Source organism: Arachis hypogaea, chromosome 14 (genome assembly GCF_003086295.3).
Source record: "Arachis hypogaea cultivar Tifrunner chromosome 14, arahy.Tifrunner.gnm2.J5K5, whole genome shotgun sequence".
NCBI classification, from domain to species: Eukaryota; Viridiplantae; Streptophyta; class Magnoliopsida; order Fabales; family Fabaceae; genus Arachis; species Arachis hypogaea.
Genome location: NC_092049.1, coordinates 110,658,464 through 110,674,323, shown reverse-complemented (window position 1 = coordinate 110,674,323; position 15,860 = coordinate 110,658,464). Strand labels below are relative to the sequence as shown.

Here is a 15,860-nt window from a genome sequence, read left to right as displayed (position 1 = left end):
ATAAACCTTACGTGAGTAAGGGTCGATCCCACGGAGATTGTTGGTATGAAGCAAGCTATGGTCACCTTGTAAATCTCAGTCAGGCGGATATAAAATAGTTATGGAGTTTTCGAACATAAATAATAAATAGATAGAAATAAGGATAGAAACACTTATGTATATAATTGGTGAGAATTTCAAATAAGTGTATAGAGATGCTTTCGTTCCTCTGAACCTCTGCTTTCCTGCTGTCTTCATCCAATCAGTGTTACTCCTTTCCATGGCTGGCTTTATGTAAGGACATCACCGTTGTAAATGGCTACTTTTTATCCTCTCTGGAAAATGGTCCGATGCGATGTCACTGCATGGCTAATCGTTTGGAGGCATCACCCTTGTCAATGGCTGCATCCCATCCTCTTGTGAAAATGGTCCAAATGCTCTGTCACAGCACGGCTAATCATCTGAGGTTCTCGATCATACTGGAATAGGATTCACCCTCCTTTTGCGTCTGTCACTACGCCCAGCACTCGCGAGTTTGAAGTTCATCACAGTCATTCAATCCCAGAGTCCTACTCGGAATACCACAGACAAGGTTTAGACTTTCCAGACTCTCATGAATGCCGCCATCAATCTAGCTTATACCACGAAGATTCTGATTAAGAGATCCAAGAGATACTCATTCAATCTAAAGTAGAACGGAAGTGATTGTCAGGCACGCGTTCATAGGGGATGATGATGATTGTCACATTCATCACATTCAGGTTGAAGTGCGAATGAACATCTTAGAAGCGGAACAAGTTGAATTGAATAGAAAAACAGTAGTACTTTGCATTAATCTTTGAGGAACAGCAAAGCTCCACACCTTAATCTATGGAGTGCAGAAACTCTACCGTTGAAAATACATAAGTGAATATAGGGTAAGCATGGCCGAGTGGCCAGCCTCCCATGGAGGTCTAGGAATGAAACGTCCCAAGATGTCTAATACAATAGTAAACAGTCCTATTTATACTAAACTAGTTACTAGGGTTTACAGAAGTAAGTAATTGATGCATAAATCCACTTTCGGGGCCCACTTGGTGTGTGCTTGGGCTGAGCTTGAATTTTATACGTGCAGAGGCTCTTTCTGGAGTTGAACGACAGGTTGTAACATATTTCTGGCGTTCAACTCTGGTATGTGACGTGTTTCTGGTGTTTAACTCCAGACAGCAGCGTAGAACTGGCGTTCAACGCCCTTTTACATCGTCTAAACTCAGCCAAAGTATGGACTATTATACATTGTTGGAAAGCCCTGGATGTCTACTTTCCAACGCAATTGGAAGCGCGCCATGTTGATTTCTGTAGCTCCAGAAAATACACTTTGAGTGCAGGGAGGTCAGAATCCAACAGCATCAGCAGTCCTTCTTCTACCTCTGAATCTGATTTTTGCTCAAGTCCCTCAATTTCAGCCAGAAAATACCTGAAATCACAGAAAAACACACAAACTCATAGTAAAGTATAGAAATGTGAATTTAACATAAAAACTAATGAAAACATCCCTAAAAGTAACTAGATCCTACTAAAAACATACTAAAAATAATGCCAAAAAGCGTATAAATTATCCGCTCATCAAGGAGCAGGATAAGCAATTTGCTCGATTTGCAGATTATCTCAGGACTCTTGAAATAAAGATTCCGTTTACAGAGGCACTTGAGCAAATACCTTCTTATGCCAAGTTCATGAAAGAGATCTTGAGTCATGAGAATGATTGGAGAGAAACTGAAAGAGTTCTCCTCACTGAAGAATGCAGTGCAGTCATTCTAAAAAGCTTTCCAGAAAAGCTTAAAGATCCCGGAAGCTTTCTGATACCATGCATATTAAGGGGTAATTGCACCAAGACAGCCTTATGTGATCTTGGGACAAGTATCAACCTAATACCTGCATCCATTATCAGAAAGCTTGGTTTAACTAAAGAAGTTAAACTAACCCGGATATGTCTCTAACTTGCTGATGGCTCCATTAAATACCCATCAGGCGTGATTGAGGACATGATTGTCAGGGTTGGACCATTCGCCTTTCCCACTGACTTTGTAGTGCTGGAAATGGAGGAGCACAAGAGGGCTACTCTCATTCTAGGAAGACCTTTCCTAGCAACTGGACGAACTCTCATTGATGTCCAAAAGGGGGAAGTCACCCTGAGAATCAATTAGGATGAGTTTAAGTTGAATGCTGTCAATGCCATGCAGCATCCAGACACACCAAAAGACTGCATGAAAGTTGATCTTATTGACTCTTTGGTAGAGGAGATCAACATGGCTGAGAGTCTCGAATCAGAGTTGGAAGATATCTTTAAAGATGTTCAGCCTGATCTTGAGGATTCAGAGGAATTGAAAGAGCCTCTGAAATTTTCTCAAGAAGAGGAAAAACCTCCTAAACCCGAGCTCAAACCATTACCACCATCCCTGAAATATGTATTTCTGGGAGAAGGTGACACTTTTCTAGTAATCATAAGCTCTGCTTGAAATCCACAGGAAGAGGAAGCACTAATTCAAGTGCTAAGGACACACAAGACAGCTCTTGGATGGTCCATAGGTGACCTTAAGGGCATAAGCCCAGCTAGATGCATGCACAATATCTTATTGGAGGACAATGCTAAGCCAGTGGTTCAACCACAGAGGCGGCTAAATCCAGCCATGAAGGAAGTGGTGCAAAAAGAGGTCACCAAATTACTAGAGGCTGGAATTATTTATCCTGTTTCTGATAGCCCCTGGGTGAGCCCTGTCCAAGTTGTCCCCAAAAAGGGAGTCATGACAGTGGTTCATAATGAAAAAAATGAACTGGTTCCTACAAGAACAGTTACAGGGTGGCGCATGTGTATTGACAACAGAAGGCTCAATACAGCCACCAGAAAGGATCATTTTCCTTTACCATTCATAGACCAGATGCTAGAAAGACTAGCAGGTCATGATTATTACTGTTTTTTGGATGGCTATTCAGGCTACAACCAAATTGCAGTAGATCCCCAGGATTAAGAGAAAACAGCATTCACATGTCCATCTGGAGTGTTTGCTTACAGAAGAATGCCATTTGGGCTGTGTAATGCGCCTGCAACCTTTCAGAAATGCATGCTCTCTATTTTCTCTGATATGGTGAAAAAATTTCTGGAAGTCTTCATGGATGACTTCTCAGTATATGGAGACTCATTCAGCTCCTGTCTTGATCACCTAACACTGGTTTTGAAAAGATGCCAAGAGACCAACCTGGTTTTAAACTGGGAAAAATGTCACTTTATGGTGACTGAAGGGATTGTCCTTGGACATAAAATTTCAAACAAGGGAATAGAGTTGGATCAAGCTAAAATAGAAGTAATTGAAAAATTACTACCACCTGCCAATGTTAAGGCAATCAGAAGCTTTCTGGGGCATGCAGTATTCTATAGGAGGTTTATAAAGGATTTTTCAAAAATTGCAAAACCTCTAAGCAACCTGCTACCTGCTGACACGCCATTTGTGTTTGACACAGAGTTCCTGCAGGCGTTTGAAACTCTGAAAGCTAAGCTGGTCACAGCACCAGTTATCTTTGCACCAGACTGGACATTACCATTCGAATTAATGTGTGTTGCCAGTGATCACGCCATTGGTGCAGTACTGGGGCAGAGGCATGACAAGCTTCTGCATGTCATTTATTATGCTAGCCGTGTTTTAAATGATGCCCAGAAAAATTACACAACCACAGAAAAGGAATTACTTGCAGTAGTCTATGCCATTGACAAGTTTAGATCATACTTAGTAGGATCAAAAGTGATTGTGTACACTGACCATGCTGCTCTTAAATATCTACTCACAAAGCAGGATTCAAAATCCAGGCTCATAAGATGGGTGTTGCTTCTGCAAGAGTTTGATATAGAAATAAGAGACAGAAAAAGAACAGAGAACCAAGTGGCTAATCATCTATCCCGGATAGAGCCAGTAGAAGGGACGTTCTTCCCCTCTCTTGAAATCTTTGAGACCTTTCTAGATGAGCATTTGTTTGCCATTCAGGAAACACCATGGTTTGCAGACATTGCAAACTATAAAGCTGCAAGGTTCATACCCAAGGAGTACAGCAGGCAACAAAAGAAAAAATTAATTACCGATGCAAAGTACTACTTGTGGGATGAACCCTATCTCTTTAAGAGAAGTGCAGACGGCATAATCCGTAGGTGTGTGCCTAAAGAAGAAGCACAAAGGATCTTATGGCATTGCCATGGGTCACAATATGGAGGTCATTTCGGAGGTGAGCGAACAGCCACCAAGGTCCTCCAATGTGGTTTCTACTGGCCTACACTTTACAGAGATTCCCGAGAGTTTGTACGTAACTGTGACAGTTGCCAGAGAGCTGGTAATTTGCCTCATGGTTACGCCATGCCTCAACAAGGAATCTTGGAGATTGAGCTGTTTGATGTATAGGGTATTGATTTCATGGGGCCTTTCCCACCATCATACTCAAACACTTATATTCTGGTGGCAGTTGACTATGTATCAAAATGGGTAGAGGCCATTGCCACACCCACCAATGATACTAAAACAGTGCTGAAGTTCCTCCAGAAACATATCTTCAGCAGGTTTGGTGTCCCTAGGGTACTAATCAGTGATGGGGGCACTCACATTCTGCAACAAACAGCTTTACTCTGCCATGGTCCGGTATGGGATTCGCCACAAGGTGGCAACTCCATATCATCCACAGACAAATGGGCAAGCTGAAGTTTCTAACAGAGAACTAAAAAGAATCCTGGAACGGACTGTAAGTACTCGTAGAAAGGATTGGGCACGAAGCTTGGATGATGCTCTGTGGGCTTACAGAACAGCATTCAAGACTCCTATAGGGACTTCTCCATACCAACTTGTGTATGGTAAGGGTTGTCACCTGCCCGTAGAACTGGAACATAAGGCCTACTGGGCAACCAGATTCCTAAACTTTGATGCCAGATTAGCTGGAGAAAAAAGATTGCTCCAGCTGAATGAGTTAGAGGAATTCAGATTCACTGCTTTCGAAAATGCCAAGCTTTATAAAGAGAAATAAAAAAGGTGGCATGATAGAAAGCTGTCATCAAGAGTCTTTGAACCAGGACAAAAGGTTCTGCTGTTTAACTCTAGGCTCAAGCTATTCCCTGGGAAACTGAAATCCCGGTGGAGGGGACCATATGTCGTTACAAGTGTATCACCATATGGTTATGTGGAGCTTCAAGACATTGATTCTAATAAGAAGTTCATTGTTAATGGACAGAGAATCAAACACTATCTTGAAGGCAATGTTGAGCAAGAGTGCTCAAGGCTGAGGCTAGATTAAAAGCTCAGCAAGGTCCAGCTAAAGACAATAAAGAAGCGCTTGCTGGGAGGCAACCCAGCCATTGGGAAAACTTTTTCTGTTATTTTGCCCTATTCTTGATTTTATTTGTTTATATAAAGTTCATTGTTAACAAGGTAAAGAGTCAATTGCATAAGTTCACAGGGTTACAGAAGGATTTAGCACACAAAACAGAGAGAAAGAGCTCACTGGCAAAAAAACGCCAGTAAGAGGCACAACTGGGCGTTAAACGCCCAAAAGAAGCATCTACTGGGCGTTTAACGCCAGTAATGATAGCCATCTGGGCGTTAAACGCCAGAAAGAAGCAACTTCTGGGCGTTTAACGCCAGATTGACAGCATCCTGGGCGTTCAAAAAAACGCCCAGTGACAAAGGAGTTCCTGGCGTTCAACGCCAGAAAGAAGCAACAGCTGGGCGTTGAACGCCCAGGATGGTGGGGAGGAGGTAAATTCGTTTTTATTTCACATTTTTTTATTTTAATTTTAATTTTCATGTTTCAATTCATGATTTCTTGCATAAACATGCTACAAACCCTAATTTCTAAAAACCATACTTTAAAAATATCAAATGTATCTTAATCCATAAACACAAATTCTTTTTCAATCCAATCCAACTCTTTTTCAAATTTTCCAAAACAAATCTATCTCTTTTCCTTCTAAAATCTTTTCAACTCATCAATATCTTTTTCAAATCTCCACATTATCTTTTTCAAAATCCAAATTTATCTTTTTCAAATATCTTTCATATCTTTTCAATTTTAAATCACATTTTTTCATATCATACTTATTTTTTATAAATCATATCTTCTATCTTATCTTTTTAAAATTTTCAAAAACCCACCCCCTTCCTTTTAAATCCACATTCGGCCTCCCTCCTCTCATCCACCATTCGACACTAGCTCTCCTTCTATCCCTCTCCTTTCTTTTCTTTTGCTTGAGGACAAGCAAACTTCTAAGTTTGGTGTGTTTATCCGTGATCACTAAATTATACCCACTAAGATCATGGCTCCTAAAGGAAAACAACCCACTCCAAGAGGCAAGAAAGAGAGTATTCCAAAACCACTTTGGAATCAAGGGAAGTTCTTAACCAAAGAACATTCAGACCATTACTACAAAATAATGGGTCTAAGATTAGTGATCCCAGAAGTCAAGTTCGATCTGAAAGAAGATGAATATCCGGAGATCCAAGAGCAGATTCGAAACAGGAAATGGGAAGTCCTAGCTAATCCTGAAACAAAAGTGGGAAGGAATATGGTTCAGGAGTTCTACGCTAATCTGTGGCAAATAGATAGGCAGAGAATATCTGGAACTGCCCTCTATGACTATCGGACTATGGTTAGAGGAAAGATTGTTCACATCCACCTGACAAAATCAGGGAGATCTTTAAGCTACCTCAGCTGAAAGATGACCTAGACTCCTTCAATAGGAGAATGATGAGAACAAACAAGGGCCTGGATAAGACTCTAGAGGATATATGCATCCCTGGAGCCAGGTGGACCACCAGCAGCAAGGGTGTCCCAAATCAACTCAAGAGAGAAGATCTCAAACCAGTCGCTAGAGGATGGCTGGACTTTATTGGGCGTTCTATATTGCCCACTAGCAACCGTTCTAAAGTCACCGTTAAAAGAGCAGTGATGATCCATTGCATTATGTTGGGAAAAGAAGTGGAAGTTCATCAACTGATTCCATCTGAATTTTACATACTTGCAAACAAGAACTCCAAGGATGCCAGACTGGCTTATCCAAGCCTAATCTCTATACTCTGCAAGGATGCTGGAGTAAGGATGGGAATAACGGAGTACATCTCAGTGGAGCAACCAATCACTAAAACCACAATGGAAAAACAACAAGTGTAGGATGACCCCATCAAGAGGAGGGCGCAAGAATTTCTCCCGGAAGTCCCTCAATTTGAATATTGGGAACAGCTTGAAGCATCTATTACCAAGTTGTAAGAATCTATGGACCAAATAAAGGAAGAACAGCAAAATCAAAACAGTATGCTCTGCAAACTGCTCATGGAACAAGAAGAGCAAGGGCGTGACTTAAAGGAACTGAAGCGTCAGAAGTTATCTCTTGAAGGACCAAGAACCCCACAGACTAGAGGAACATCCACATCCCAAACTCAAGGTTGTTGAGTTCTAATCTTAGCCTTAACTCTGTGATAATTGTTCTTATTTGAGTTTTACCTTAGAAGTTATAGTAGTAATTAGTAGTGATTTTATCTCCAATTAAGCTATAATTTATTTTTCTCATCATCATTAAACATGAATAATATAGAAGATTTTCTTTAGAATAAGGAGGCAATATTTTTTCGAATTCTTAATAAAAGAAATCCTAATTATTTACATGTGGTGGCAATGCTTTCTGCCTTCTGAATGAATGCCTGAACAGAGCATATGTCTTTGGAATTTGATGTTCTTGAATGTTAAATATGTTGGCTCTTGAAAGAATGATGAACATGAGACATGTTATTGATAATCTGAAAAATCATAAAAATGATTCTTGAAGCAAGAAAAAGCAGTGAATACAAAGCTTGCAAAAAAAAAAAAGAGCAAGCAGAAAAAGCCAATAGCCCTTAAAACCAAAAAGGCAAGGGTAATAAAGGATCCAAGGCTTTGGGCATCAGTGGATAGGAGGGCCTAAGGGAATCAAATCATGGTCTAAGCGGCTAAACCAAGCTGTCCCTAACCATGTGCTTGTGGCGTGAAGGTGTCAAGTGAAAACTTGAGACTGAGCGGTTAAAGTCAAGGTCCAAAGCAAAAAGAAGAGTGTGCTTAAGAACCCTGGACACCTCTAATTGGGGACTTTAGCAAAGCTGAGTCACAATCCGAAAAGGTTCACCCAATTATGTGTTTGTGGCATTTATGTATCTGGTGGTAATACTGGAAAACAAAGTGCTTATGGCCACAGCCAAGACTCATAAAGTAGCTGTGTTCAAGAATCAACATACTGAACTAGGAGAATCAATAACATTATCTGAATTCTAAGTTCCTATAGATGCCAATCATTCTGAGCTTCAATGGATAAAGTGAGATGCCAAAACTGTTCGGAAGCGAAAAGCTACTAGTCCCGCTCATCTAATTAGAATCTGAGCTTCACTCAAGAACTCTGAGATATTATTGCTTCGTGACTTATTTGTCTAGTTGCTTGGGGACAAGCAACAGTTTAAGTTTGGTGTTGTGATGAGCAGATATTTTATACGCTTTTTGGGGTTAATTTCATATAGTTTTTAGTATGATTTGGTTAGTTTTTAGTATATTTTCATTAGTTTTTAGGCAAAATTCATATTTATGGACTTTACTATGAGTTTGTGTGTTTTTCTATAATTTTAGGTATTTTCTGGCTGAAATTGAGGGAGCTGAGCAAAAATCTTATTCGGGCTATAAAAGGACTGCTAATGCTGTTGGATTCTGACCTCTCTGCACTCGGAATGGATTTTCTGGAGCTACAGAAGTCCAATTGTCGCGCTTCTAATTGCGTTAGAAAGTAGACATCCAGGGCTTTCCAGAAATATATAATAGTCCATACTTTTCTCAAGGATAGATGACGTAAACTGGCGTTCAACGCCAGTTCCATGTTGCCGTCTGGCGTCCAGCGCCAGAAACAGGTTACAAGTTGGAGTTCAACGCCAGAAACAGGTTACAACCTGGCGTTGAATGCCCAAAACAGCCCAAGCACGTGAGAAGCTTAAGTCTCAGCCCCAACACACACCAAGTGGGCCCTAGAAGTGGATTTCTGCACTATCTATCATAGTTTACTCATTTTCTGTAAACCTAGGTTACTAGTTTAGTATTTAAACAACTTTTAGAGATTTATTTTGGATCTCATGACATTTTAGATCTAAAATTTGTACCTTTTGGCAGCATGAGTCTCTAAATCCCATTGTTGGGGTGAGGAGCTCTGCAGCGTCTCGATGAATTAATGCAAGTATTTCTATTTTCCATTCAAACATGCCTGTTCCTATCTAAGATATTCATTCGCGCTTAATTATAGAGAAGGTGATGATCCGTGACACTCATCACCTTCCTCAATCCATGAACGTGTGTCTGACAACCACCTCCATTCTACATCAGATTGAATGAGTATCTCTTAGATTCCTTAATCAGAATCTTTGTGGTATAAGCTAGATTGATGGCGGCATTCATGAGAATCCGGAAAGTCTAAACCTTGTCTGTGGTATTCCGAGTAGGATTCTGGGATTGGATGGCTGTGATGAGATTCAAACTCGCAAGTGTTGGGCGTAGTGACAGACGCAAAAGGATCAATGGATCCTATTCCAGCATGAGTGGGAACCGACAGATGATTAGCCGTGTAGTGACAGCGCACGTGGACCCTTTTCACTGAGAGGACGGATGGTAGCCATTGACAACGGTGATCCACCAACACACAGCTTGCCATGGAAGGAACTTTGCACTTTTGCATGCATGAGGGAAGAGGAATACAAGAGAAAAGCTGAAATTCAGAAGACAAAGCATCTCCAAAATCCCAACATATTCTCCGTTGCTGCATAATAAGTATTTATTTCATACTCTTTTATTCTTTCGTAATTCAAACTGATAATTATAATTGATATCCTGACTAAGAATAACAAAATAACCATAGCTTGCTTCAAGCCAACAATCTCCGTGGGATCGACCTTTACTCATGTAAGGTATTACTTGGACGACCTAGTGCACTTGCTGGTTAGTGGTACGAGTTGTGAAAAGTGTGATTTACAATTCGTGCACCATATACCCTGGTTGAAGACTTGGAAGAGGTTGATCAAGAGATGGAGATTCAAGAAAAAGAGGCACAACCTCCCATGCCCTTGGTGAGAAATGAAGAAGAGATTGGATTGGAAGAAAGCTACCAAGAGGAAGAGGTTGAAATTGAAGAAGCTTGCAAAGAGGTGAAAGATGTCAAAGAAGAGCACAAGGAAGTGGAGCTTGCAAGTTCATTAGAGACACCTCCCCCAAGGCCATTACCATCCAACACAACATTCAAGTGGGTAAAATTCTCATCCTTGACCTTTACTTTCCCACTTGAATATGGGCTACTAGAGACGGATGGTCAACTTAGAGCTCTTTGTGGCATTAAGAGTAAGAGGAAGATGGTCAGTGGTAAGAATTGTCCTGCAAGGTTCATTATGGTTGGAAGCTTTAAGTTTAAACGCAAAGGTTGGTGTAGAGCTCAATTGAATAGGTCTAGGAAGCTGTTTGGATGTCTCAGTGAGAATTTAAATTACGTACCACCCGGATGGAATCATGATGATCAACAAGAAGACGGGTGCAAAAGCAAGGTTTGGGACCCCGGAATTCAGTCTAGAAATCAACACTCTTGGGGCCTTGTCACTTGCTTTAACCTGCTTGAAGGCTTTCTACACCTAGTTTGGGATCCCGGAGGCCATTGGAATTCCAAACATTGGTGGAGATTTTTGGATGAATACAAGCACAAGCCACCATAACAGGGAGCTCACCAAATGTCCAACTTAAGGACTTTAACTAAAAGTGCTAAGTAGGAGACAACCCACCGTGGTATGATCGTTCCATTTTCAATCTTATTTAGTTTTATTTGTTTTTGAGTTTTATTTATTTTATGGAACCTGGAATTATTCATAACATCTGCATCAGCATCTGCATACTGCATTCTGCATTTTGCATAAAAAAAATGGCACGCGACGCGACAGCGTCGCCGACGCGTCCGCATCATATGTGCGTTGGGAAAAAAACAAGATTGAACAGAGAGTCACGCGAAAGCATGGCTGGAGACGTGCCTTTGGCACAAATTGATCCACGCGACCGCGTTGCTAACGCGTCCGCGTCATGTGGAAAAAATGCCTCCCACGCGTCTGCGTCACCCACGCGAACGCGTGGCCTGTAAAATCGACGTAAACGGGTGTTTGGCAGCAAGTTAGGCTGGAATGGGGCTGGAACGGTGCTAGAAGCACAAGCCTTACCACGTGAACGCGTGCCCCACGCCTTCGCGTCACTTTTCAAAAATGGCCATTCACGCGATCGCGTCAACCACGCGACTGCGTCACCCTAAAATTTGGCAAAATGAGTTTCAAACAGAGAGTTGCGCGATCGCGAGGCTACACTCGCGCCAATCGCACAAATCAGGCCACGTGATCGTGTGACCCACGCGTCTGCGTCACCTGATAATTATTGCACACCACGCGACCGCGTCACTCACGCATCCGCGTCGCCTGCGTCGCACAACTTATCCGGATCAGCGCCAATTATCTTATCTTTTCTTTTCTAATCCTAATTTCTTCTATCTTTTCTTCTTTCTTCTTTCTTTCTTACTTACTTCTTCTTCATCTCTTGAACTTCTCATCCTTATTCTCTTCATTCTATTTTACTTAATTTATCTGCATACTTTCATTCATTGCATTTTAATTTTGTGCATATTTTTAGTTTCTGATGAGCGGATAATTTATATGCTTTTTGGCATTGTTTTTACATAGTTTTTAGTATGATTTAGTTAGTTTTTAGTATATTTTTATTAGTTTTTAAATACAAATCACATTTTTGGACTTTACTATGAGTTTGTGTGTTTTTCTGTGATTTCAGGTAATTTCTGGCTGAAATTGAGGGACTTGAGCAAAAATCAGATTCAGAGGTTGAAGAAGGACTGCAGATGCTGTTGGATTCTGACCTCCCTGCGCTCAAAGTAGATTTTCTGGAGCTACAAAACTCCAAATGGCACGTTATCAATTGCATTGAAAAGTAGACATCCAGGGCTTTCCAGCAATATATAATAGTCCATACTTTGATTAAGGATAGACGACGTAAACTGGCATTGAACGCTAGTTTCATGCTGCATTCTGGAGTCAAACACCAGAAACAGGTTGCAAAGTGGAGTTAAACGCCAGAAACAGGTTGCAAAGTGGAGTTAAACACCAGAAACAGGTTACAAACTAGTGTTCAACTCCAAGAAAGACCTCTACACGTGTAAAGCTCAATGCTCAGTCCAAGCACACACCAAGTGGGCCCCGGAAGTGGATTTCTGCATCATTTACTCATTTCTGTAAACCCTAGTAACTAGTTTAGTATAAATAGGACTTTTTACTATCTTTGGAAGATCTTTAGATCACGTTTGGGGGCTGGCCATTCGGCCATGCCTGGACCATTATCACTTATGTATTTTCAAACGGTAGAGTTTCTACACACCATAGATTAAGGTGTGGAGCTCTACTGTTCCTCATGAATTAATACAAAGTACTACTGTTTTTCTATTCAATTCAAGCTTATTCCTTCTCTAAGATATCCATTCGCACCCAAGAACATGATGAATGTGATGATTATGTGACGCTCATCATCATTCTCACCTATGAACGCGTGCCTGACAAACACTTCCGTTCTACATGCAAAAAAGCTAGAATGAGTATCTCTTAGATATCTAATACAGAGGACCAAGTCCGAGATATTAGAATCTTCGTGGTATAAGTTAGAACCCATGGATGGCCATTCCTGAGATCCGGAAAGTCTAAACATTGTCTGTGGTATTCCGAGTAGGATCTGGGAAGGGATGGCTGTGACGAGCTTCAAACTCGCGAGTGCTGGGCGTAGTGACAGATGCAAAATGATAGTAAATCCTATTCCAGTATGATCGAGAACTGACAGATGATTAGCCATGCAGTGACAGCGCATTGGACCATTTTCACAGAGAGGATGGGATGTAGCCATTGACAACGGTGATGCCCTACATAAAGCTTGCCATGGAAAGGAATAGGAATGATTGGATGAAGACAGCAGGAAAGCAGAGGTTCAGAGGAATGAAAGCATCTCTATATGATTATCTGAAATTCTCACCAATGAATTACATAAGTATATCTATCCTATTTTATGTTTTATTTATCTTTTAATTATTAAAACTCTATAACCATTTGAATCCGCCTGACTGAGATTTACAAGGTGACTATAGCTTGCTTCAAGCCGACAATCTCCGTGGGATCGACCCTTACTCACGTAAGGTTTATTACTTGGACGACCCAGTGCACTTGCTGGTCAGTTGTGCGAAGTTGTGACAAAGAATTAAGATTATGAACGTGCGTATAAAGTTTTCAGCGCCGTTACCAAGGAATGGAACCGTCACGATTTCTGCGCACCAAGTTTTTGGTGCCGTTGCCGGGGGTTGTTCGAGTTTGGACAACTGACGGTTCATCTTGTTGCTCAGATTAGGTAATTTTATTTTAATTTTAAGCTTTTTATTTCTTATTTTCGAAAGTAATACAAAAAAAATATTTCTTCTTTTTCATTTTTCCCAAAATAATTTTCGAAAAAAAACAAAAAAAAATTTATAAAATCATAAAATCAAAAATATTTTTGTGTTTCTTGTTTGAGTCTAGAGTCAAGTTTTAAGTTTGGTGTCAATTGCATCTTTTTAATTTTCTAAAAAAATTATTTTAGAAAATTTCATGCATTGCATTCTTCATGATCTTCAAGTTGTTCTTGGCCAGGCTTCTTGTTTGATCTTCATATTTTCTTGTTTTATGTCTTTCCTTGTTTTTCATATGCATTCTTGAATCATTAATGTCTAAAGAATAAAAATTTTTAAGTTTGGTGTCTTGCATATTTTCTTTTCTTGAAAAATTTTTCAAAAATAAGTTCTTGATGTTCATCTTGACATTCAAAGTATTCTTGGTGTTCATCTTGACATTCATAGTATTCTTGCATGCATCACATGTTTTGAACCAAAATTTTCATGCATTGAGTCTTTTTGATGTTTTTCTCTTTCATCATTAAAAATTCAAAAAAAATCAAAAAAGAATATCTTTCCCTTTTTCACTCATAAAATTCGAAAAGTTGAGTTGACTTTTTCAAAAATTTTTAAAATCTAGTTGTTTCTTATGAGTCAAATCAAATTTTCAATTTAAAAATTCTATCTTTTTCAAATCTTTTTCAAAAATCAAATCTTTTCAATTTTTCTTTCCAATTTTCGAAAATTTCAATTTGATTTTCAAAATCTTTTTCTTATTTCTATTTCATATTTTCAAACTTAATGCTAACAATTAATGTGATTAATTCAAAAATTTTAAAAGTTTGTTACTTGCCTCTTAAGAAAGGTTCAATCTTTAATTTTTAAATCATATCTTTTTAGTTTCTTGTTAGTCAAGTAATCAACTTTAATTTTTTAAAATCAAATCCTTTTAATTTCTTTTTCAAAATCAATTTCAAAATCTTTTCTAACTCCTTTTCTAACTTCTTATCTTTTCAAAATTAATTTTTAAATCTTTTTCAATCAATCTTATCTTTTTGTTTCAATCATATCTTTTTCAAAACTACCTAACTAATTCTTTCTCTAATTTTCGAAAATCCCTTCCCTCTTTTTCAAAATTCCTTTTTTTTTATTTAACTAATTGTTTTAATTTTTAATTTAATTTGATTTCAATTTTAATTTTCAAAATTTAACTTTAATTTTTATTTTTAATTTAATTAATTTTCGAAATTCCCTCTCTCTCATCTCCTTCTAATTATTTATTCATCTACTAAAACTTCTCTTCCACCCAAAATTTGAACATCATCTTCCTCTCTGTGTTCGAGTTTTTCTCTTCCCCTCCTTTTATTCTTCTCTTCTACTCACATACAGGAATCTCTATACTGTGACATAGAGGATTTCATATTTTCTTTTCTGTTTTCTTCTATTTTCATATGAGCAGGAACAAGGATAAGAACATTCTTGTTGAAGTTGATCCTGAACCTGAAAGGACTTTGAAGAGGAAGCTAAGGGAAGCTAAAGCACAACTCTCTAGAGAAAATCTGACAGAAATTTTTGAAAAAGGAGGAGACATGGCCGAAAATAATAACAATGCAAGGAAGATGCTTGGTGACTTTACTACACCAAATTCCAATTTACATGGAAGAAGCATCTCAATTCCTGCCATTGGAGCAAACAACTTTGAGCTTAAACCTCAATTAGTTTCTCTAATGCAACATAACTGCAAGTTTCATGGACTTCCATCTGAAGATCCTTTTTAGTTCTTAACTGAATTCTTGCAGATCTGTGATACTGTTAAGACCAATGGGGTTAATCCCGAGGTCTACAGGCTTATGCTTTTCCCGCTTGCTGTAAGAGACAGAGCTAGAGTATGGTTGGACTCTCAACCTAAAGATAGCCTGAACTCTTGGGATAAGCTGGTCATGGCTTTCTTAGCCAATTTCTTTCCTCCTCAAAAGCTTAGCAAGCTTAGAGTGGATGTTCAAACCTTCAGACAGAAAGAAGGTGAATCCCTCTATGAAGCTTGGGAGAGATACAAGGAACTGACCAAAAGGTGTCCTTCTGACATGCTTTCAGAATGGACCATCCTGGATATATTCTATGATGATCTGTCTGAGCTATCAAAGATGTCACTAGACCATTCTGCAGGTGGATCCATTCACCTAAAGAAAATTCCTGCAGAAGCTCAAGAACTCATTGACATGGTTGCAAATAACCAGTTCATGTACACTTCTGAAAGGAATCCTGTGAATAATGGGACGCCTATGAGGAAGGGAGTTCTTGAAATTGATACTCTGAATGCCATATTGACTCAGAACAAAATATTGACTCAGCAAGTCAATATGATCTCTCAGAGTCTGAA

General features: G+C 39.4%; 1 non-coding gene across 1 annotated transcript; it reads right to left on the bottom strand.

Moving 5' to 3' along the window:
• Positions 1-15,462: 15,462 nt before the first annotated feature.
• On the bottom strand, positions 15,463-15,570 carry LOC112746546 (small nucleolar RNA R71). Its single transcript, XR_003174426.1, has one exon. It is a non-coding gene; the product is annotated as a small nucleolar RNA R71 (small nucleolar RNA).
• Positions 15,571-15,860: the final 290 nt, after the last annotated feature.